At 40.8% G+C, this 16790-nt stretch overlaps 2 protein-coding genes across 14 annotated transcripts in view; both read right to left on the bottom strand.

The window, feature by feature from the left end:
* The window catches only part of LOC125631630 (myb/SANT-like DNA-binding domain-containing protein 7), a 115980-nt gene that overhangs the window by 37180 nt on the left and 62010 nt on the right, over positions 1–16790 (bottom strand). The window lies entirely within an intron of this gene.
* LRRC3B (leucine rich repeat containing 3B) overlaps positions 8754–16790 on the bottom strand; it is a 91129-nt gene continuing 83092 nt past the window's right edge. For 10 of the 13 annotated variants that reach the window (XM_048838606.2, XM_075125737.1, XM_048838598.2 and 7 more), the window contains one exon: positions 8754–16457. The gene's annotated coding sequence lies outside the window, so the exon portion shown is untranslated. The remainder of the gene's footprint in view (positions 16458–16790) is intronic. The other 3 variants (XM_048838610.2, XM_048838607.2, XM_048838609.2) reach the window with 3 other exon arrangements.

The following is a 16790-nucleotide window of genomic DNA, read 5'->3' on the forward strand; positions in this document are numbered from 1 at the left end:
TAGTAGGACACAGAAGAAGCAAAGCCACCTTAGCCTGGTGAACAAAATATACTGTGAAGGGCTAGATGCAATAAAAAAGTTGTATATCTTTCACACTGTGGGAGGCGATGGAAGACACCGGAAAACCCAAGATGGAGCTGGAGGAGAGAAGATTTTTCAGGGCTTGTGCTGCCTTGCCCAGAAGGTGGAAGGCCCTATCTCATTTATAGACATTAGACGGAAGCTGAAATTGTTTTTGCAGCCTTCTTCCCTAGCAACCTCAGTACAAGCAGTGAAGGTTAAATATGTAAAAGGCATATGGACATCCTTACTATTTCTCTAACACCAGTCTAATCCTTTGGGCAACTCAATGATCCATTTCCCCATGGACAGAAGTTTTTAGCAGGCTCGCAAGGCTATTATTTTCTCATTACAATGCATTGGTTTTAACACCACAGCAGAGCAGTGGTCACAAGGATGACCACTGTTAGAGACATCCCTCTACGTAATTTCCATGCTGGATGCTTTGGGTGTGGAAATCAGCAGAGGGGGAAAACACGTAAACAATCCAGCACCACAATAATTGAAAGTAGTGAGATATACAGCATTACATCAAAAGCAGCAGTATTCGTTCATTCTCAATAGAATGACTGCCATAAATAAAGTGCCTTTATAAAATGCAAATAATATATATTATACACACACAATGAATGAAAATCAACAATTTAAAAAGCCCCAAAGGAAGGAAAATAGAACTAACAGTTAGTTAATAATAAGATCTCCTGGGCCAGGTTCTTAGCTGGTATTCACACCTGCTCAGGCTCTGACCCAACAGAGCTATGTACATCTACTACTATAAGATTTAATACAGCAATAGCTAAAACATGATTTAAAATGAAACAAATGGCTCTGTGCTGGGTTGAGGCTTAAAGATAGCAGACCAGGAAGTTGTAGACTCATGACAATGAAAAATAAATGCAGACAGATGAAACACCCACTCTCTTAGTCTACCAGCATGGGAAAGTTGGTTTCCATTATGTTACAGAAAGGTGTCCAAGTTCTAATAGTCCTAAGGCCTGATTCTTCACTGCCTTGACCTTGTGTGGGCGTTTACTCCTGTACAACTTGGGTGTAAATTGGTACCAGCTGATCAGTCTCTGCTCACACTAATCATAGCATTCTACACCCACTTTGAACAGGTGTAGGTGCAAGGCAATGGAGAACAAGGCCCCAAAGCTAGCTAGCTCAGCTCGTAAAGTGTAGCTTTAAATGCTCTTGATCTGGTCTGATTTCCTGCATCAAGGCTCTAGTACATCATCACTGATCAGGACAGCATATAAACATGTGCTTATCTTTAATGGGACTTGAGTGTTTTCCTGAATCTGGGATTCCCCCATTCGAGAGCCTGGTCAGTGTTACCTGCTAAAATCAAATACTGCCCAAATAATTCAACATAAGAGCATGACAGTACAGACTCAGTACAAGAACAAAACAAAACAACCCACTTCCACCTGCTGTAGGCATAAATGGCAAAGAAATACCCATGATTTGGAAAAGCTGTTCTTTAAAAAGCAACCTGAAATTAGTCTCATGGGGTAGGCCAACAAAGGCTAAAGAAGGCTCCTTTGTCAAGATCATTTTTCAAGGAGTTTGGTGACAGATTGTTACAGATCTTATTCAGTGTACTAGGCATGTTATAAGGTGGAAGAACTAATTTTATTTGACTTACTTGGGACACAGAAAACAGAACAGCCAAGCATATAGAAAATGATCTTCATGTATGTTTCCTGAATAGTCAATGGGCCAGATGCTTAGCTGGCATAGCTTCATTGACTATACACCAGCTGAACAGCTAGCCCAATATAATGAAATTTTTGTTTTGCTTTTATAATGGATACTCTTACATATTAGCGCAAAAAAGACCCTGTAAACCAATGGGCTAAAGCATACCAGCCTGAAGAAAATCTCTCAGGCTGGAGGTAGAGGGCCCAGGAAACTCTTAGGTTGTCTAGGTTTGGGTTTCCTTCAAGAGAAGGACAAAGGGTCAAACCGAATCTTATTGTGCCTGGGCCAGGACTCATTTAGAATAATAGAATCATAAAATATCAGGGTTGGAAGTGACCTCAGGAGTCCAACCCCCTGCTCAAAGCAGGACCAACCCCAGCTAAATCATCCCAGCCAGGCCTTTGTCAAGCCTGATCTTAAAGACTTCTAAGGAGATTCCACCACCTCCCTAGGCAACACATTCCAGTGTTTCACCACCCTCCTAGTGAAAAAGTTTTTCCTAATATCCAACTTAAACCTCCCCCACTGCAACTTGAGACCACTACTCTTTGTTCTGTCATCTGCTACCACTGAGAACAGTCTAGATCCATCCTCTTTGGAACCTCCTTTCAGGTAGTTGAAAGCAGCTATCAAATCCCCCCTCATTCTTCTCTTCCGCAGACTAAACAATCCCAGTTCCCTCAGCCTCTCCTCATAAGTCATGTGTTCCAGTCCCCTAATCATTTTTGTTGCCCTCCGCTTTTTTTCCACATCCTTCTGGTAGCGTGGGGCCCAAAACTGGTCACAGTACTCCAGGTGAGGCCTCACCAATGTCGAATAGAGGGGACCGATCATGTCCCTCCATCTTCTGGCAATGCCCCTACTTGTACATCCCAAAATGCCATTGGCCTTCTTGGCAACAAGGGCACATTGTTGACTCATATCCAGCGTCTCATCCACTGTAACCCCTAGGTCCTTTTCTGCAGAACTGCTGCCTAGCCATTCGATCCCTAATCTGTAGCGGTGCATGGGATTCTTCCATCCTAAGTGCAGGACTCTGCACTTGTCCTTGTTGAACCTCATCAGATTTCTTTTGGCTCAATCCTCTAATTTGTTTAGGTCCCTCTGTATCCTATCCCTACCCTCCAGCGTAGCTACCTCTCCTCCCAGTTTAGTGCATCTGCAAACTTGCTGAGAGTGCAATCCACACCATCCTCCAGATCATTTATGAAGATCTTGAACAAAACCGGCCCGAGGACCGACTCTTGGGTCACTCCACTTGATACCGGCTGCCAACTAGACATGGAGCCGTTGAGCCCGACAATCTAGCCAACTTTCTATCCACCATTTAGTGCTGCCCTGGTGTTTTATGTGTGTATATCTATGTCCTGCATACAACCTAGCACTGCATTTGGAGTTCAGACACAACATCGATAGTCCCAGGTAAGAAACTAGATAGATAGATTATCCATCACTGGGCAAACTCAAGTCTAAGCTTTGGTCTGCTCTGCTCAGAGCTTTCTAAGGATTACTGCTCTCTTTCCAGCATTCTCCCCAGGAACATTGCAAGTGTACAGCTACATGATTCTGTGTCATTCTTCTCTGTCAACTCCCTCTAACTCAGCACACACCTACAACCTAGTTTCCTGGCTTCTAATTGCCACTCTCTGCTTCCTTGGGTAGCAGGCTTGTCTGGCATGATGTAGCCTTTATGGTGGTCTATTGGCCACCAAGTTATTATCTAAATGTGGTCTATTGGCCACCAAGTTATTATCTAAAGCATCAGTTCTCATGCCTTCCATACCGGGATGTTATCACAAACAAAGTTTTAGGACCCTCTCCTATTGTTTTCATTATGCTTCCCCTCACTCTCGCCCCATATCTAGCCAGTAAGCAAGGAAAGGTGGTCATACCTCCTCCTTTTTACCTCTTTGCAACCCCTCCCCCATGTTAGGAAGCCATGGTCTAAATGTTTACAGATCAATCCCTTTTATTGTTTGCCCTGATATTTCACCAGGTATTGAAGTGAGCCTCAGTGACTTGTACGCCCCCCCCCCACCCCCTTCTAATTTATTACCTACTTAACTGATAGTAATAGCTTTGCTGTCCTTCAGTCCCCTGACAACTCATCTGTTCTTAATGAGTTGTCAAAAATGATTGAAAATGGCTCTAGTCCTCTCTGCCTGTTCATTAAGAACCTTTGGGTGAACGGGAGCTGTCCTTGGTGATATGTAAGTATTTAATTCAACTATGGATTCATTCACCTATTGTTTTCTCAGTCCTTTCCACCAACCTGACAGGCTCTTTCTTAAATATCTCGCTTTCCCTCCGACTGTTTTAAAAATACTTTCATTAAATACTAGGGCTACCTACATTAAAGACTTCTGCCACTATAGCTGTGTTGGGCAGGGGTGTGAAGAGGTGTGATTCCTGAATGACAAATTGTGCTGGCAGAAGCACATGGTGTAGATACAGCTGCACTTTTAGCAGTATAGCTTGTTTTGTTTGCTGGTATAAGCAGAGTCCACAACTAAGAGTTATTTGCTGGTAGAGTGTACCGGTACAGCTATCTAAAGTCTTTAGTTCTTTAGAAAATGATTCTCCCAGAACCTACATTTAACTGCTGTTGCATGGACCAGATTTTCACTGCTCTGCATTTTTCCTTAGAAATTGCATTGTCTCTTGCATTTTCTAAGCATGTCACCAGGTAGCCATACAATATAAAATATTAGAAAATAAACACGACATACCAAGAAAATCTATGAGGCACAATAGGCAAACAATGCAGAATATGGTTCAAGTTTTTATCAACAAAAATACAATAGAAGACATTTCACCTAACCATTTTAAGATCTGTTTCTATAGTTCAGATGGAGCTCTGTGAAGAATATCTGTACCTTCAGTGCTATTGATTTGGTCACACAGGGTCAAATTCACTCATCCCAAGAAACTGGGCTTTGTGTCTAGATTGCTGCAGGGGCTTTGGGTGAATTCACCCCCTACCCACAGACAGAGCATGGGCCCGCAATGTAGCCACTTTACCAGCCTCTGGGACAGAATAGTGGTTATTCCCTCTCCATACATACTACATGTGTTGGTTTGGCCTCTGTAACCATATAATTCCCCATGCTGTGCTTCTGTATCAAGCCCATCACTAAATCACCCCGCCATGCCAGCCAAGTCCCAGAGCCAGCATAGAGTGGCACCCAGGTTTCCTCTAACTGCACATTCGTTGGGCAGCCCTATTGGGACGCTTTAGTACAGACAGCCTTGCATGTGCCCCCAATGCCAGAGTGAATTTCACTCACAGCATTTTTCCTCTGAATTAGGTGTTACCTCGCAAAGCACATTAAGATGCTGCTGTTGCTTGGCAAGGTGCCACAGAAACGGTTTGCCAGATCTGTAAACCATTTGGCATAAGCAGGAAGAACTGCCTGAAGCCATCAGCCTCCTATTTTGTCATTTGATGAAGATGCTTTTTCACTAGCGTTATTCATGCGTAAAACACACACCTTGAACATGCATATCTAGCAGTTTTTCAGGGCGCCATTGCTCTTCATTAGCACAAAGATTTATCTAAATATAGTTCAGGTACATTAGCTCACACACACAGGGTATTTAAGTGCAGGCACTGTTGTTTCTCTAGCACATTTTTTTAAGTGCAGTGATGCACAAATGTGCTGTGAACTTAGTAAAGCACATACTGATGCGTTCTTTAGTCATGAACTTAACAAGCTTGTGTTTTTCTTGCGTGTGCAGCGTTTGGTAGGTTATGAATAGATGAAAGAGTCCAGGTGAAATTGGAAAGGGCACAAAGTTTAAGCTTTCCTGAAGTTAGAAAATGTTGGGTAAGTTTTCATTTTCTTAATGGGGTTTGGTGTCCGTTAGATTTGGCAACAAACAAAGCAGGAATGAAGGAAAGAAAAAGAAAAAACACCCAAACTTTGGATAATTTTGATTCATTTGAAGTCAGGAAACTTGTAAAAAAGCCAATACTTCTCAGATACCCAGTTTGACTTCCAACCCAAAATTCTATGGAGAAGCATCTGAAATTTTGGGTGATTCTCCAAAATACTGTGGGTCAGCCATTGATAGCTGAGTCTTGTAATGGTTTCAGGTTCCATCTTCAAGATTTAAGGTCATTTTATTATATTGTGTGGCTTTGTTAAAAGGTGTTTGGGACAATTGAGAAGTCTATAGGGAAACCCAGTTTAAGATTCTCTGGCTAAAATAGGAATGCTCAAGATAGTAACTCTATAATCCCTCTGAACCAAAGGTGTTTCTATTGGAAAACAGTGACTTTCACTGGCACCATTTTAGCTCACTCAGACCCAATGTGATATTATTAGAATGACTGCAGTTCATGTATTGTGTAAGGCATCATTCCCAGGAAAGTATCGAGCGGCAGAGGGCTTCAAGGGAACTATGACAATTTACAACTGAGGAAGTGCCCCTTTGTGTGTAGGGTAGCTGGGTCTCATTAGATATTAATGAAGCCATCGACTCATTCACTTTAGCCAGGTATTTTGGAGGTGATCTGCTATAGGTCTAAAACTGTTATGATTTTCTTGTAACAGATAAGAGTTGTTTAGGTTCGTTGGGCTAGCTCAAGATTAAGAAGTGACTCGATCTACAAGTGCCTACACAGAGTAAAGATTTCTGACAGTAGAGAGCTCTTTAATCTAGCAGAAAAGACGTAATGAAATCCAGTCGTTGAAAGCTGAAGCTACAGAAATTCAAATTGGAAATAAGGTGCACATTTTTAATAGTGAGGGTAATTAACCATTGGAACAACTTACCTAAGGACCTAGATTCACCATCACTTGAAGTTTTTAAGAAAGACATCCACTCTTGATTCAAAGACATGCCATAGCTCAAGCACAAGTTATCAGCTTGCTCGAGAAATTACTGAGTGAGTTTCTATGGCTTGTGCTACGCAGGAAAACAGACTAGATCATCATACTGGTCCCATCAGGCCTTAAAATCTATGAAACACTGAGCTCTGGTACAGCTCCTATACTAGAGGACTAATAGACATTAATATAATAAATCCTGGTAGCACATGTCCAGAATAAAAATATATTAAAATAATTGAAATAAAGATGATGAAATATGCTGTTTAAATTCCCTTTGTATTGGACTAGGTTTCTTAATGAACATGTTCATTTTGGGGGCACAGTTCTGCAAGGTACTGCTTAGCATCCTCAAGGCTCACTGAGGGTCACCTCAACTGCTAGAAGAGGGCCTCATCCTCCCTGATTGAACTAACCTCGTTATCCCTAGCCTGATTCTTGCTTGCATATTTATACCTGCCTCTGGAAATTTCCACTACATGCATCTGACGAAGTGGGTATTCACCCACGAAAGCTCATGCTCCAATAAGTCTGTTAGTCTATAAGGTGCCAAAGGACTCTTTGGCGCTTTTACAGATCCAGACTAACACGGCAATCCCTCTGAAGCAAGGCTCACTGAGTTAACGTGAGTGCATGGTTCAGTTCAATGGAAGTTGAGGGTGCTCAACCGCACCAACCCTAGTTAAGCATCAGGCAACACTGAGCCCTTGGTGAATTATTTGTGCAATGACTTTTTTTTTTCCCCGTGTGCAAACTCCAAGCCTTCCTCTACTAATTGCAAATTGTTTTTTAGCTTTTGGCAGATTGCCGCTACTGTGATTTTGTGAAAACAGACTAGAAATATTAGCAGAAAAGTAAATATTGCTGAAAAGGCTACTGTGTTGCCATGAAAGGACAGCATGTTATAAAACTATTTGTGTGACTGAAGTACTGTTGAACTCCAGCGCTTTCTTGTTTAATTAAACTTGCCCCTCTCAGCTATAAAGCGCAGTGATAGAAAGCAATTATTCAGATTTGCTGACTAGAAAAAGAGATTTCTTTTCCCATTCATCTTACAGTAAATTAGTCAGCCAGGGATAAGAAGCAGTGGTGAGCATGAGGGAAAAAGAAATGCAGTGAGTAGCTAACATGGTGGTATTGCTTGTGCAGTTCCTGGGAGACCGAAGACATAAGAACGGCCAGACTGAATCAGACCAAAGGTCCATCTAGCCCAGTACCCTGTCTTCTGACACTGGCCAATGCGAGGTTCCCAGAGGGAATTAACGGAACAGGTAACCATCAAGTGATCCATCCCGTCGCCCATTCCCAGCTTCTAGCAAACAGAGGGTAGGGACATGAACTGCTCCAAGTAGGCTGGAAAATGACAATGACAAGCTTTCTCTCAAAGCTCAAAATGATCCTTTATTCCTGTATTATGATTATCACTGAATCAAAAGATTAGGGTTGGAAGAGACCTCAGGAGGTCATCTAGTCCAACCCCCTGCTCAAAGTAGGACCAACTAAAACTAAATCATCCCAGCCAGGGCTTTGTCAAGCCAGGCCTTAAAAAACTGTAAGGATGGAGATTCCACCACCTCCCTAGGTAACCCATTTCAGTGCTTCACTGCCCTCCTGGTGAAATAGTTTTTCCAAATATCCAACCTAGACCGCCCCCACTGCAACTTGAGACCATTGCTCCTTGTTCTGTCGTCTGCCACCACTGAGAACAGCCTAGCTCCATCCTCTTTGGAACCCCACTTCAGGTAGTTGAAGGCTGCTATCAAATCCCCCCTCACTCTTCTGCACACTAAATAAAACCAGTTCCCTCAGCCTCTCCTTGTAAGATTTAGGTTTGCAATAGTTCAAGTTCCATCATGGGTTGTAACATGTGAAAATGAGTGGGACACTGTCAAGCAGAGCCAGGCTTTTAGCATACACTGGGACCTTTTTTCTGGCTAAGACGAAACAATGAAGAACCACCGCTTTGCAGAGTCCTACTTGTCTTCTTAATAGCATTAAATGTAGTGCAGCCAGGTCAAGGTTTGTAATCAGGACGATATCCTGTTTCAAGAAGAGTCTGCTCACCATGTAGCTCCCTGATAAATCAGATGTGAATTCCTCCGGAAATGTATGTAAAGCTAGTCACCCCCATGATAACAAGTCCAGTTTTACACTGACTCAGGTGCTTCATCATTTGTTTATTTTTAAAGGATAAAAATACAAACAATTCTCTAAAAAAAAACATTACAATGCACAAGAATAGTCACCTCCTACAACATGGGAGACAAACAACAAACAGAGGAGAGGTCAGATGATAAATAATAAAGAGACACCTCCCCACAATCCTGTTTCGGTATTAATCAAACACTGCACACTGGAGAGTGTTAGTTCTAGATGTTCAAATCTGATACTGTGGGCCAGATTCTCAAAGCGGAGTCTCTTTGAAGGTCAGATGCCCACTGTTCTACTCCCCACTGCATGCCTCTCACATGGCTGGCCAGTTCTGCTGGCAGGTGATTGGGAAAGGGGAACAGAGCCATATCCTGACTCCTCACCTCCTTTGGTACGTTTCCCTGGGGAAACAGAGAGTAGGGGAGTAGAGTGGTGTGGCCCCTGAATGGAGTAAATTCTGCCTGTCTTTATATGGAACACACAAGCTGGGGTTGTGGGAGAAGGAGAGGCTCTTTATGTACTTCCCTAGCACTGGGCATGCGTGTAGGGGCCAGGCAAAATCCAACCTACAGAAAATATTTGGCTTATGTCAGCTGATACTAAACTAACTTAATAGCATTAAATGTAGTGCAGCTAGTTCAAGGATAGTAATCAGGATGATATCCTGTTTCAAGAAGAGTCTGCTCACCGCATAGCTCCCTGATAAATCAGATGTGAATTCCTCCAGAAATATATGTAAAACTAGTCACCCCCATGATAACAAGTCTAGTTTTACACTGATACAGGTGCTTCATCATTTGTTTATTTTTAAAGGATAAAAATACAAATAATTCTCTAAGAAATTGCTCTGGGCACTGATCAACCCATCTAACGGTGTATCTCCTTTGACTGATGGAGCAGCGATCAACATCTCAAAGGGATTAAGGGTCATAAACAGAGATTTTAGGTTAAATCAGGAAATGTTGTAATGAGATGCAGTCAAAATTAATGGCATGAAACAGAAAACAGTTACAGTGAGAGGCATCCAGAAAACAGCAGAGACAGGAACTCAGAAGAGACTAGGATATAAATAAAAGGACAGGTGTTCTCTTCAGTTGTGTAATGTGATGGAAACTCAGTAATTGATCTATAAATAGAAGAGAACAAAAGCAAAACATTCAGATAAGTACACTGAGGGCTAGATCTTCAGTTGGTGTAAATCCATGGACGTCAGTGTTATTAAGTGATTTACTCTGGCTGCATATATTTATGGTAAGCAGGGACAAAAATAGCATTTGTCCGAAAACATTCACCAAAGCGCCTAACGTTATGGACTACACTCTGTGGACAGAGTTGTGATAAACTGAAAATAAAAAAAGAAATAAGAAATGCAGACTACACCTGGACAACTATATTCTTTAACAGTTTCTGAATTAACTCACGTATTCAGAGTCTGTGTCCCAGTTACAGACAATCCTAAAAAAAAGAAAGGGACATGTTTATATTTTGCTTCATGGGTGTATTTTTGGAATGCCAGTAGCTAAATTAGAACAAATACTGAAGTCAACTGAGCTCAGCCTGAGAGATATCTGATCAGGTTACAGTGGTCACCCTTCAAACTTGGCTAGTTTTTCTGTAAATATAGTTACCTCAGTCTTTGCAGTACTACTGAGGGGATGTTCTTTAGTTTTTGATGGCAACTGGCAAATTTTTAACAGTGGCCATTCTACATATTGTATAGAAAAATGAACCAAAATGTGAGAGTTAAAATCTAAGTGAAAAATCATACTTCAACTCTAAAACCACTGAAGCTGAAATTTTAGCTTCAATGTGTGTAAAGTGAAATACTAGTCTCAATTTTTCCTGTTTCAAAACCCCTCTTCATTACTTATTACTGAGCTGAGGCTGGGTAATTTTCACTGAAGTGATTCATTCAACAGTATCTTTTTAAACATAGAAAATGAGGCGACTTTAATTTTTTCTTTTGGTAGAGCATTTACTCCAGTGAGCAGTTTCATAAATGAAGACTGACTCCATTTCTGTTCCAAGATTAGGAAGAAAACTCGTATGAGGAGAAGAGCGCTTTCTGGTTTTCCTAGGCCAACATCATTGTTGAATCTTATGCTTTAAGAGCTGACATTTCACTAAGCAGTTGAAAGTAAAAACTGTGTTTTCATTTGAAACTTATCATATAAAAGCTTTGGATGCTGTGTACAATTCAGCTTAAATATTAGTATCTACTGAAGGAAGTAATCACAGTCCTGGAGCTTTTCAGCACAACCCACTTTCATGCAATAGCTGTTATATACATATCACAGAGCCAGTCTCAGCATTCTCATTTACCTTATTGTCAAAGACTAAGCATCTGATCCTCAGCAACTATAAATCAGCATAGCTCCATTGACTTTAAAAGAACAATACCAATTAAAGTCTGCTGAGGCTCTGGCCTTAAAACTCTCTCTTAAAGCAGGATCTTTCCACTTGTCAAGTGGTACTAAAATAACTGCAGTTGAAAGTGTTTTCCTCCCACTGTCGCTAAATCTAAAATCCTATAAAGGAGCTTGCTTCAGATCTATTCATGTGTCTCAGCGTCCATTGTTCACATTTGCAGGTGAGCAGTCTCCTATAAGCCTAGTCTTTGCAAAGCTTTATATTTTAGTAGAGCATAATAGTACAAGATCTTTACTTGTATTGTGGAACAGTCCTACCTGGCTAAGAAATGATTTCTGCGCATAGCCAATACACATTGTTTAATTTAAACTTATTGATGGCTTTGGAAACATGTATATTCACAAAATTGAATGCCAGTAACCTTCCTGAAGATAACTGCAAGCCATGTGAGTGCATTATTTCTGAAGGACTAGCAGAGTCAGAAAGAGTTACATCACTTTAAATGGCATTCAATTAATTTTTTAACCAGCTAAAACCACCCCTTTGGTACATCCTGCCTGTTTTGGAACTGTATAGATTAAAATCCAATAAAACTAAGGTAAACGTCTTACTGGTTAGTAACGTATGGATCAGTTTTCCAAAAGAGCAGTAATGCAACATACAAATCCCTATCATATTTTTCAAAAATGGTAAGGCAATATACTTTGTCATAAATGACAACTCCTTAAATTTGCATCTTCACCAATAAAACTAGTTGTGATTAACAAGGTTTGAGCTAGTTGAAAAATGTTCAAATAGCTTTCATAATTTTTTGAAAAATGTCAACTATTGCACGAGCTATTTAAATAACAGCAAAGATTTTCATTATTTTTTTTAAGTTTTGCACAGCTGTACTCAAAATGCTTCATGAGAAACAAATGAAGAATTTACCAAGATTAAATCTGAACTGATATATAATGAAAACCCACTGGAACGGGGATAATATACTACTAATGATGATCTTTTGCATTTGTGTAGCAATTTCCATAAGACCTGTTTGTCCACCTCTTCATCCAATGGTTTAGTGCTTTCTTCCATGCTGTCCCTTTTGCATGAAATGCCCTTCCTGCGCTACTCTGTGAAGCCACTATCTTGTCCTCTTCCAGCTCCTTAAGATCCACTTCTGTTGTGGGTTGCAGTAGGAAATTACCAGGTGATATGGCCAGTAGGACTGACTTGTACCTATTTTATTTGAGTAGTTACATCTTATAAACCATCTAGCTATGCACATAGCTGGTCCATATCACCACATGTTCCTATCACTATTCCTTTTGTCCTCCCTCTCCCATTGCACCCTATTATCTGTTATATCCACATCTTGTCTGAAACTAGACTGTAAAATCTTTGATGAACAGGCTGTCTTGTACAATACCAAGCAGAACAGAGCCTGGGTCCTGACTGGGGCCTCTGATGTTAGACTAATACACATAATAATAAATAATCTGAGGATCTCAAAGTGCTTTGGAAGTGTTAATGAATTACATCTCACAGCATCTCGGTGGCCTGTGTAATTATTATTCTCATTTAACAGATGGGGAGTCTGAGGCTTAGAGAAGTGATATGAGATTAGAGGCAGCTTGTGGTGAAGCCAAGAATAAAATTTAGAGCTGGGCCAAAAGTTTGTCAAAATAATATTTCAATAACTAACACAACCAAAAAAAAAGTTACTAAAATGGTTGCAAAACACTTTGTATTTTCCTCCCAGTTCTACTAGAATCTGCATCTCTTGAATCACAATACTATCATTTAATAATCACCAGGTTGTGCTTCCTTCATATTGACAGTAAATCTGTCTTAAGTGTTGACAAGGGACTGACACAAATAGGTTGCCGAACAAAGGTGGATTAATAAACATGGAGTAGAATTGCACTCAGTATGTTTCGGGGTGGTTTCTGAAAACAGGAGATTTGATTGATGGCTAGGGTGTTCTCTTGTACAGGTATCAATGTACTGGAAGCATTACAAACAACACCCATGAGTTGGAAATATTGAATTCTGTCTGGTAGGTCTTGCCCACATGCTCAGAATCTAACTGGTTGCCGTATTTGGGGTTGAAGGCATTTCCCCTCGGTCAGATTGGCAAAAACCCTGGGATTTTAAGTCATTTTTTGCAGCATGGGGCACAGGTCACTTTCAGGTTTAAACGGTGGCTTTTCTGTAACTTTAAGTTCTTTATTGAAGTCTTCAACTCATGATTTATTAGCCAGAGGTTAGGGGTTTATCACAGGAGTGGGTGGGTGAGGTTCTGTGTCTTGCAATGTGCAGGAGGTCAGACTAGGTATGGGATTCTCAAACTGGGGGTCATGACCCCTCAGGGCGTCACAAGGTTATTATGTGGGGGGTCGCGAACTGTCAAGCTCCACCCCAAACCTTGCTTCACCTCCAGCATTTATAACAGTGTAAAATATATATATATAAAAGTATTTTTAATGTATAAGGGGAGCCACACTCAGAGGCTTGCTGTGTGACAGGGGTCACTAGTACAAAGGTTTGAGAACCACTGAACTAGGTGATCATAATGGGCCCTTCTGGTCTTGATGAGGCTAATTCCTTTCATTTGTTTAAGATGCAGTTATGCATAGCATGATGTTAGGAAATCAATTTTTAACTAAAATAAATAAATAAATAAAAGAGGAGAGGAGGTGTTAATGTACTTAAAAAAAACCAAGATAAAAATAAAATCCCAAACACATTAATAAAAAACTAGAATGAGCTTCCAGCTTTCTATGGTAAAATATCTTTAGAACCTATTCAGAACAGCACTCATTCCATGTACACTGACTGTATCCTTTTCTATGTAGAATACTGAATCCACACTAGGTAATGATGCTCTAATTACAGTATTGGAATGGCCTAGTGCACCCACAACATACATTCCCAGCACTGGCCGTGCTCAGGTGATTGCATACAGTCCAGGGGGCTGGCCATTCCACTGAAATGAGTACTTTACTGCTACAGTGGAGTACAGTCAGACCAATACATTTCTACCTGTGACCTGCTGTTGAATGTGCTTTCTGACCTCGCTCCTTGATTTCCCCCCACCCCTATTTCCCCCACAGTTGACTGCATGGAATGGAGAAGAGGAGATGGCACCTCACCTGCTCCACTTCAGAGGCAGCAAACGCCCCTTACAAGTTTGTTTCTCTGTGAGATGGCACCAAGTCATTCCGCATATGTTTGCGGGCTTGTGAGATGTGCAAAGTTTACAAATACGTCAGTGAAACTTCCTGCTGGATTCAAAGGGCACAACTGAAATCTTTTAAAAAATGTTAGACATCTCTAGTGTGATACTACTTGATTTGTCTGTCAGGCATCTAAGGTATGCAGTGTTGTTGGCAGAGACCTGGAGAGCTCTGTGGAAGCTCAAAAGTTTCTCTCTCTCACCAGCAGAAGTTGGTCCAATACAAGATATTGCCTCACCCACCTTGTTTCTCTCAAAACATCTAATGTACCTTCCTTTAGAATATGTATGAGACCCTCATTTTCAAACCGTACTACCCCATATAAGACATCAAAACCCATATTTAGGCAGTTAAATAAGTGGCCAAACTGTCATAGCTTCTGGGTCCTACAGCCCGCCCACACCTGCGGCTTTCTGTGAGAAGAAAGCATTGCAGAAGGCACTTGTTCAGCTGCTCCCAAATGTAGCAACCAACTGGCACCATTAACATGTGTACATTGTTTAGAATGCGGTAGCATCCAAAGCGCACAAAACGCTTTCCAAACACAGATGGAGACAGTGCTCTGAAGAGCATACAAAATATCCGGTGATGTGCAATAGCTGTTTTTGATTGCATGCAAAACATGCTACAAGCTTAGCCTCTGATGGGAATTCTTGACAGCTCTCCAGCAATGATCTGCACTACACTTAGTCCAAGGGCTTCAGATTCTACTTTCAATCCCTGAAGACAGGGACTGACAGAGGGAAAAAATATGATCTCCATAATAAAGTACAATATGACTGGTTATTATAGAACCCGACAGGGGTTCACTGTATGGAAGCTAACAATTGGCTAGACTGAACAAACTGCACAAAGCCTTGCTCCCTGGTGTGCAGAGAGATTGCAAGGGCTGGACCTCCCACCCCACCCATCCCCTTACACTGGTAGACTCTACTCCTCTGGTTGCACTGAACTGATGAAGAGGGGAAACAGAGCTGGGGCTTTGCTATCTCCCTGCCTGCTTTAGTGTGATATGAGCTCCCGTCAGTGCAGGTAAGGAGCAGCCCTCAAGTGCCCCTAAAAGCAGAGACTGTGATTGTGATCATGCTTTGCCAGCACATTGCAAATGGTGGAGAAGGCTTCTTGGGCAAGCCCCACTTTCCCTATCAGACTTAATATTTTTAAAATGTAGGGTAGCCATAAAAAAGTATACCACATTTTAAGTGGCTTCACTTCCCACTGCAAATGTTACATTGACAAGGGACTACTTTTTTCCTTATAATATATGATAATGAATCTCAAAACTAGGGTTAGAAGTCTTCAGGTTTTCTTCATTGTTTCTAAAATAATTTGGAAATACCTAAAACATGATGCAGTGTGAAAACTGAAATGTTTCTTTTTCATTTAAATCTTTTGATTACTGCACGTCTGCATTTATGTATTCATTTTCAAAGACTTAATTTAGACAATCTGAAGTTCTCTAACCCAGGTTTTTAATTCCCATCAGTTTCAAGCTGATTTGAGTAATCCCTCTATAAGGCTCTGTATTAGGACCAGATTTACAATACCTCAATCAAAGTTTGATTGAGGTACTGTAAATCTGGTCCTAATACAGAGACTTAGAGCTGCAATTCAGATCAGCTTGAAATGGTTGGGACTTCAGGCAAACATATGTTCAATAGAAAAACCTTCTACACAAAACATGCCTTCCTTAAAGCTGACCTGCAAAGAATTTCTTTAAAAGTGGGAATTGTGTCCTTTCCCCTCTTTTATGACGTATAAAGTGAGTGATATTTTTTAAAAAAATTCCTGATTGTTATTTACATTTAGAACTATCAGAGAGACTTTGGTCTTCCCTGGTTTTGCTGAAGAACCACTGGGAGGGCTCTGGGATGTTTATTTTGAGTTTTTAACTGAAGGAGAAAGGGTGTTGAATCTTTAACATAGGGCTCCTTTATCAAATATGTCAATTAGTCATTGAAGGAAAATAGATGCTAAAAACAAACCCCGAAGTATAAAACAGTCTGACTAAAAATCCCTTTTCCCCCATAATTGCTGAACATTCACTTACGTGGCTTACATTATTTCACCACTTCTCCTGCCATCATAGAATCCTGCGGCCTAGATGGGATCTGAATTTCTAGTGTGAAAAAACAAAAGGAAAACACAAAACAAAACTTTTTTCAAACACTTTTCCAGGCACCCTTTATAGATCAAAAAGAAAGGGAAAAAAAGGGGTGGGGAGAAGGCAGGCATTAACCTAGTTTATTTTTCTTTGCAGATGACCTTTATCAAAGTATATTTATTTAAAAGGTAAGCAACTCTTTTTGAATGTGCTTTGTCCCACATTTTACCAGGAATTTCACATTCACTGTTGATGTTATATATGGTAGCAACAAGACTTCACATCCATGATATTTAAGTTCAAGAGAGACAGGTTCCTGGAAGAGACTGTTTTATAATTATTTCTGGT

This window comes from Caretta caretta, chromosome 2 (assembly GCF_965140235.1).
Source record: "Caretta caretta isolate rCarCar2 chromosome 2, rCarCar1.hap1, whole genome shotgun sequence".
NCBI lineage: Eukaryota > Metazoa > Chordata > Testudines > Cheloniidae > Caretta > Caretta caretta.